An 8488-nucleotide genomic window follows, 5' to 3' on the forward strand; every position below is an offset into this window, starting at 1 on the left:
AGTAGCTGAGTCTCCAATATCAGGCTTCTTTCCTCACACACATTTGACATTGTCAAACATTCTCTTAGAAATTTTTCTGTGTCAATCTGATTTTTAGTTAACAAAGGCGAATGATTGCCCCTTCCTTCTTAGAGATCCCATTCTCTGAAGACCTGGCATCTGTCCACTACCATTGTCCTGTTTAAGAGGATCTGCAGTATCCTGCAGTAGTTGGTCCCTGTGGAGTCCATAATTCAGATTCCTGCTTTCTATTCTGCGGTCGATCACATATGACCTTCTGTCTGTGTTCCTGGTTGCTACTCAGAAGCAATTTGTGATTTATACTTTTTCTATTTTGTTATAAAGTCACACATACTTTTCTTATAAAAGATAAAATATCTGATGACCAATTCTTAGATACAAATTTTTTTCTTTTAAATAATTTAAATGGATATTTCTATTTCTAATTTTGAAAAAAATTATATTATCTTGTTTTTGGCATTTTGCTATTTCATATTATCAACAATGCTATCTGCTGTATCTGGTGTATCATAACTAAATACCTCCAAGAGTCACCATTTTTGTGAGCTTACTTATTAATAATGATGCAACTTATTAATCCCCTTCCTCAATAAATATATATTAGCTATTCGCTCTGGGCACTAGGCTAGGTTCTAGTGATACAAAAATTAAGACAACGATTTTTTTTTTTCTTCAAGGAGTTTATAGTCTAGTAAGAGAATTAAATATTATAATGCAGTGTGTTAACTTCTAGAGTAAACTCCATGGATTATTTGAGCAGAAAAGAAGTTGTAACAGTCCAGGAAAAACAATAAGAGAAAGGAAGTACTGGAGTTGAGTCTTGAAGTATAAGAAGCTATTTAAACACATGGTTGATTGAGGACGTACTTTCTAAGTAGAGGAAACAACTCAGGAAAAGTTAGAGAGACCTAAGCATCATGAACTCTAAATAGTTCAGTAACATTTGGTCACAAGGTACTTGTAAGGAAACTACAGATAAAGAAATAAGAGAATAAAAAAGGGACGGATACTAAAGTATCTCATAAGTCATACTAAGGTATTTGGTCTTAACTCTGACTTAGGATGACAGTAAAGTGTTTTTAAGAACGAGCGTGAAGTGATCACATTTACCTTTTAGAAAGACTGGATACAGCAACAAAATGGTTATCGTACTTTCCTTAAGACAATTTCAATGCAGCCTTAGATATATAAGCCAAATTGCAGGATGAAGGGCAAATGAGAGATCACACAATGAAGAATGAAACTAAAATACACTTTAAGGAAGCTTTTTTGAAAAGCAGGGAAGTGAAATGGATTAAGAATTAGATGGGGATACAGGCTAAATTAGGAATAATTTAGGATACAGGCTAAATTTGTAAAGATCAAAGAGTCTTGATCATGGTTATCCTTTAAGGAAAGAAATACAGGAATGAGGGAGGAGAGATTTATAATATCAGAGAGAGAAAAAATAAGAAATAGAGAAGGAGCTTGAAGCAGATGGAAGGGTAAAATTAGAGCTCATATGGAGAATACTTTTAAAGAGAAATAAAATTCTTCATAAATCTAAAAGAAAAGAAGTAAGATTTGGCACAAACATGGATAAGTTTTCAGTTGTGAAAGGAGAGAATTAAAGGAATTCATGCCTTGTGGCATTATTTTCTCTGTAAGTCAATGTAATCTGCTGAGAAACAAAGAGTGAAAGTGGAAGGATACCTTGAAGAGAGTTCTGAAGGTTTCAAAAAGCTGCAGAGTTAAAGTAAGAAGCAGCTCCATAATGGCTGTACAATGCTAGTGAGAGGCCGCTGGGCTTAGAGGCCATACATTTGTAGTAACAAATCCAGACTTGTATTAATTAGGGTAAGTAAAGTGGAAAAACCAAGAAGACCTTTAAATATGCCTCAAAAGCAAAATAAAACTTACTTCCATCTCCTGTTGACACTCAATCTACCAAGAATGAAACCATTTCTATGATTGGATATCAGAGCATTTGACTTCCATTTTTATAAGTATTTTTTAAGCACTTCTTAATTCAAATCTCTTCTCTCTTTCTCTGATTTTATTTGGAGAGGGGAGTGGACTATCACCTGAATATACCCTGCAGAGTGTTTCATCAATTCAAATTAAAGATGTATTTGACAGTCATTACAGAAGTCCAGGAGGTATTCCAGGTTCGAGGGCAGCTGTTCTCTATAGGGGCATTTAGAGATACAGGATATTGGCACTTCTGCAATCAATTATGTGACTTCCCAAATTGCTCTGGTCATTAACACTCCAGCCAGAAGAAAGGCCATGAGAAAGGGCACGTGAAGCAAGCCTAGAAGCGATAGGAATTGCTACTGCTCCAGTCCACAGGGAAAATTTGATTCTTGGTCATACTTGACCGTAAGTGGGTAGAATTGTGGGATGGCAGTAACATCCTATTAAAACCCTGTTACTAGGAATGAAGTATCCACCATAGCACTGTTTTGGGGTTCTCCGTAGCTGTGAGAGTAGATTGAGCATGAGAATAGATCATTAGATGGTTGAAACAAAATCTTTCGAAAGTTTGGCCTTCAAGAAAATGTTAGCTAAAGTTCAACCGAGGCAAGGAAATGGGAAGAACAGTACAGATAGGAGAGCTTGGGAGAAAATACATAATCTAAAGGGCTTTTATTTAAAGTAGTATCTAAGGATTACAGTGCATATTTATAAATCAATCCTTTTGCATTCAGAATGAGGATTACCCTTGTACTTCTAAATACATGAAGAGCTGTGGCAGCTTATGAATATTCATGTGAATGAAGAACAAAGACATACCTACCAAGAATGAAACAATTTCTATGATTGGATATCAGGACATTTGACTTCCATTTTTATAAGCAGTTTTTAAGTATTTCTATATTCAAATCTCTTCTCTCTTTCTCTCATTTTATTTGGAGAGGGGAGTGGACTACCACCTGAATATACCCTGCAGAGTGTTTCATCAATTCAAATTAAAGATGTATTTGACAGTTGTCACTGATACATGACTTTGAGAATATGAACTGCTATATAAATGTTAAATGTTCCCATCCTCATGAAAATCACATTTCACCTCAGAACCGTGTCTGGTTTTGTTATTCATTATTCATTTGCAGTCAGAAATTTTCATTTTCAATATTATAATTAATTGAATATTATTAAATGTTGTCGCAACTGGCAGATTGTCAGCTTTCGTTGACCTCCTAACATGCATTCACTTTCATTTTAAATACTTTATTTTTATTCTTAATCTCCTTCAAAACAAACCAGAACCATTTACTCCATCTCTAAAAATTCCATTTAACAAAACAGATCTGCTTCTCTTTCCTCACTTCTTACGCTTTTATTTAACAGAAGTTATTTTCTGTCTTACACGCCTCCTACAGTGTCAGCCTGACTACCTCAAAGTCAATGCATGTAGGATTTGCATTAGGAAAAATGTACGTGTTTTGTCAACTTTACATCCCACACAGAAATCGTGGGCTTTAAGTTTAGAATATAATTTCAAACCAATATAACTGATATTTCACACTGGGAACAAATCAGAGTTGTGAACGACATCAGGGATAAAAATCCATGCTGTCCTGGATGGTCAGTAAGTAGAATAGATGGTTGAATATGAAGAATAATGTGGAAAGCACCCTTATCCCAAAATGTGTCACCCAGTAGGGAAGCCTATTGTATACAAATCAAAGATTCCATCCTGTAATTTAAAAATTAAATTTGAAAGCTACTTTTAATCAAAAGGGGAATAACATTTGGAATACAAAATTAAGTTAGCAACTGTATGGCATATCCTGCCATAGAATCCCTGGTTTTCAGGCTTGTGCCCTTTACAGATATTGCTTATTTATTGTAACATCCTCTCTCAAGAGTCTAGATACAGTCTTGAAACCCTGTCCAACATCATAGTCCATGCAGCCACTACAGCTTACCTGGTTGATCCTTATGATGAATCTCAGTGTCATGAGCTTGAAAAGGGAGTCAGAGGGACTGATTGAGAAGGTTGAGATCTCGCTGAAGGGACAAACAGGGGCATTGCCAATGCCAAACTTCACAAACCTCTAAATTAGGGTAGGGGCTGCTGTGTTTTTACGTACATAAGTGCTCAGCATTATAATCTGCAGAGACAATTCTGACAATTCACTATATCATTGCAACTATAAAAATCAGCAGTTACTTCAGCTGGTTCAAATTAGAAAGATCTATAATTTTGTTTTTGCTTTGGAAATGTGGACTACAGACACGTTTGATTTAGTCACTGATTGCATTTACATTCCACTAGATTAATCTAGCAGCATCCTACTTTTTTTTTTTAACAGAAAGTTTAAAAGCAAGGAAATGAAAAGAAAAAGTAAAATATTATTATCAAAAAATTATTAAGTTTCTACCTACTCACAGGTGGCATTTATTTCAAAGTATGATTACTTTAGAGATGTTTAGAATATGCACATTTACGGTTTTAAGGATATCAGAAATAGTTAAAGCTAATGTTGGCATTTTACAGGGGAAAGAATTAACGCTTGGAAAGGTTAAGTGATTTACCCACATGTATATAAATTATTAAAGAGTCTAAACTAGAAACTCAGCCCAGTAATCTTTACATTGCTCATTGCTGGGTTTCTTACCCCCTTATCCAGTCTTTCTGGATTTGAACAAGAATCCCATTTATCGTATATATAAATCCCCTTTGGTCTATTCTGAATCCTAAAAAGAGATGCGTTGTCTTATATATCACTGAAATAAAGGATAGGAATAATATCACCAGTTCTTTCTCCATTTTTCAGCTCTGTTTCTAGCTATATATTTGCTCCATTCACATTTTTTTTTTTTTTTTTTTTTTTTTTTGAGACGGAGTCTTGCTCTGTCGCCGGGGCTGGAGTGCAGTGGCCGGATCTCAGCTCACTGCAAGCTCCGCCTCCCGGGTTCACGCCATTCTCCTGCCTCAGCCTCCCGAGTAGCTGGGACTACAGACGCCCGCCACCTCGCCCGGCTAGTTTTTTGTATTTTTTTTTAGTAGAGACGGGGTTTCACAGTGTTCGCCAGGATGGTCTCGATCTCCTGACCTCGTGATCCGCCCGTCTCAGCCTCCCAAAGTGCTGGGATTACAGGCTTGAGCCACCGCGCCCGGCCTCCATTCACATTTTTTAAAGACATTTTCCATGTGATGGGGGCAAGTTATGGGCATGACTACAGATAGCCCCAGGTTCATTCAGATCAATCAAGATTGTTATCTCAGAAGAAAGAGATGATTATCTTTTCCAAATCTCTGCATACAAAAATTATAAAAGTGGGCCCTTAGAGATGGTCTGGCTTAAAATACATGCACATTTCCCAATCAATATCTTAACCAGGAGAATGGAACACTTTGATAGGCCCAAGCCAATCAAATCTTATGGCCCACAGGGCTCAGTGCAATGATTGACAGCCTCTCAGAAGTATCCAGGATAGGGGTATGAGGGAAGAGCAGTGACCGAAGGAGGAGATTCTATTGCCAGAAGATAGTGAAAAGAAGTATAGCTGACTCTTGAACAACCTGAAGTTTAGGTGCACCGACCCCCATACAGTCGAAAATCTGCATGTAACTTTGTCTTCCCAAAACCCAACTACTAATAACTTACTGTAGACCAGAAGCCCACCCAATAACATACAGTTGATTAGCAGATAATTTGTCTGTTCTGTGTATTATATCCTCTATTCTTACAATAAAATAAGTTAGAGAAAAGAAAATATTGGCTGGGCGCGGTGGCTTATGCTTATAATCCCAGCACTTTGGGAGGCCAAAGAGGGTGGATCACAAGGTCAGGGGATCAAGACCAGCCTGGCCAACATGGTGAAACTCTGTCTCTACTAAAAATACAAAAAATTAGCCAAGCCTGGTGGCAGACACCAGTAATCCCAGCTACTTGGGAGGCTGTGGCAAGAGAATTGCTTGAACCTGGGAGGAGCTTGCAGTGAGCCAAGATCGCACCACTGAACTCCAGCCTGGGCGACAGAGTGAGACTCCATCTCAAAAAAAAAAAAAGTTACTAAGAAAATCATAAAAGAAGAGAAAAGATATTTACTATTTATTAAGTAAAAGTGGATCATCAAAAAGGTCTTCATTATCTTCATGTTGAGTATGCTGAGAAAAAGGATGAAGAAGGGTTGGTTGATCTCACCGTCTCAGGGGTGACAGAGGTGGAAAAAAGTCTACATATACATGGACCTACACAGTTCAAACCCATGTTGTACAAGGATCAACTGTACTAAGCCTACAAAACAGATGTTCCCTCTTTATTGCGTATATGAGAAAACACACACATGCAATCGTGTGTACATTTTTCAGTCATGTATATGTGAAATGTCCTGTTCTTCCAACACAAATATCCCACATACAGGTAGGACACATTTCACCTCATCACTAAAGGGTTGAAACACAAAATCATATCAGTTAATTCATCTCTGGATAATGGACAAAGCTCTTGATCTGGTCTAGATGTTTTATTTTTATAATCCTGAACCTAGAGTTAAATGATACATTTAATCAATCTATAGTCACTTAATATACAATGGTAGAGAAAATAATCTCTTTAAAATGAAGAAAAAAAGTAACATGTAGTTGTCCCTGGTTCAGAATGTCATACATAGTTTGAAAAGAAGCATGGACTAATTGTTTTCATTTTCCACAAAAACTACACATGAAAGGTGCCACGGTACCATCTTAAAACCGTAGTGTATTAGTTTATTCCTATACTGCTAATAAAAACATACCTGAGACTGAGTAATTTATAAAGAAAAAGAGTTTAATAGAGTCACTGTTTCACATGGCTGGGGAGACCTCATAATCATAGTAGAAGGCGAAGGAGGAGCAAAGGCACATCTTAGGTGGTGGCAGGCAAGGCAGCATGTGCAGGAGAACTGCCCTTTATGAAACCATCAGAGCTCATGAGACTTATTCACTATTTGAAGAACAGCACAGAAAACTGCCCACATGATTTAATTACCTCCCACTGGCTCCCTCCCATGACATGTGCAGATTATGGGAGTTAAAATTCAAGATGAGATTTGGGTGGGGACATAGCCAAACCATATCACATAGTCTTTTTTCCACAAAAGTATCATCCTTTTTGTGTTCTCTTTACCATTACACATTTTTATCAAGCACTGACCATTCCTTGAGGATACCTTTTATCATGCAGTCTGTCAAGCAAGCAATATTTTCTCTTGTATCTTAACGCCTAGAGGTATTTTGTGGGGTCTGTCTTACTTCTTGTTATCTTTTTAGAAAGGTTTCTCTCTCTTCTCCAAAATTCATGTATTTACTACACATACTCCATCTTGTCACTGCCATCTATGTCCCAGCAAGCCCCTCATTCACTGGAAATGTTAGCACCCATCAACATCTCCTCCATTTCTGTTTTCATCAGACAGTTGTGTAAGTGCTATACAGAGCCATACTGGAGCTTCAGGCCAAATTGAAATGTTCTCCTCCATGTACTTAGAAAAACATCTTCCCATATTGTTTTAGTCTATCCAGGCTGCTATAATAAAATACTATAGAGTAGGTAGCTTATAAACAACAGAAATTTATTTCTCCTAGTTCTGGAGCGAGTGTGAGAAGTCCAAGATCCCCCTTGTTTTGTTCATAGGTAATCTTGTCTCGCTGTGTCTTCACATGGTGGAAGGGGCAAGACGGCTTTCTGGAGCAGCTTTCATAAGGCACTAATCCTATTCTGAAGAATTCTGCCTTGTTATGACCCAATCACCTCCCAACAGGCCTCGACATCACCTTGGACGAGTCAGGATTTCAACATATGAATCTGGGCAAGACACAAACACTCGGACCATAGCATGTATTTTGAACCAAGCAGAAAGGTTAATAAAAGTCCACAATTAAGGCACAGGACTACATAGAGCTCTCCCGTTGTCTAATCTGTTTGCACATTGTTGCTCATTCCCATAAATCACTCAGTAGGGACGCAGGGCCACAGGGGTCTAGGTATTGTCAGCTATTTGGAAATGGCTGTGTATACGGATACATAAAAACAGTGTTTGACTACATACTATATACCAGGAACTGTGCTTTTTACCAGTTATCCATTTAATTACCAAGAACTTTTTACCAATTATCTCATTTAATCCTAGATGTTTTCATCATGTCTCTCTAAACTTCTTTAGAACAACTGCTTTGTCTATTTTGTTCACACAGCCACATTGTATCTCTATAGCTAGCATAGTTCCATGCCCTTGGTATAAGTTATAATAGTAACAACACAAATATTTAAATAGAACTGAAAATGAACTTGGAGGAAAACCTTCAATTGACATCTCTTTTCCAATATTTTCCTGAACCCTTTAAGACTGGATAGTTTTGGATGGTTTTGTGTTTGTAAAAAGGTTTCCTAATTAAGTTAGAGTTTTTCTGTTAAACAAACAAGGCCTCAAGAAATTGGATTCAGTTTCAGTGGCTTTAAACTGTGTAGATATTTTTGCTTATCTGGCATAA

The sequence above is a fragment of the Trachypithecus francoisi genome, unplaced genomic scaffold (assembly GCF_009764315.1).
Source record: "Trachypithecus francoisi isolate TF-2019V2 unplaced genomic scaffold, Tfra_2.0 Lachesis_group15, whole genome shotgun sequence".
Taxonomy (NCBI): Eukaryota; Metazoa; Chordata; class Mammalia; order Primates; family Cercopithecidae; genus Trachypithecus; species Trachypithecus francoisi.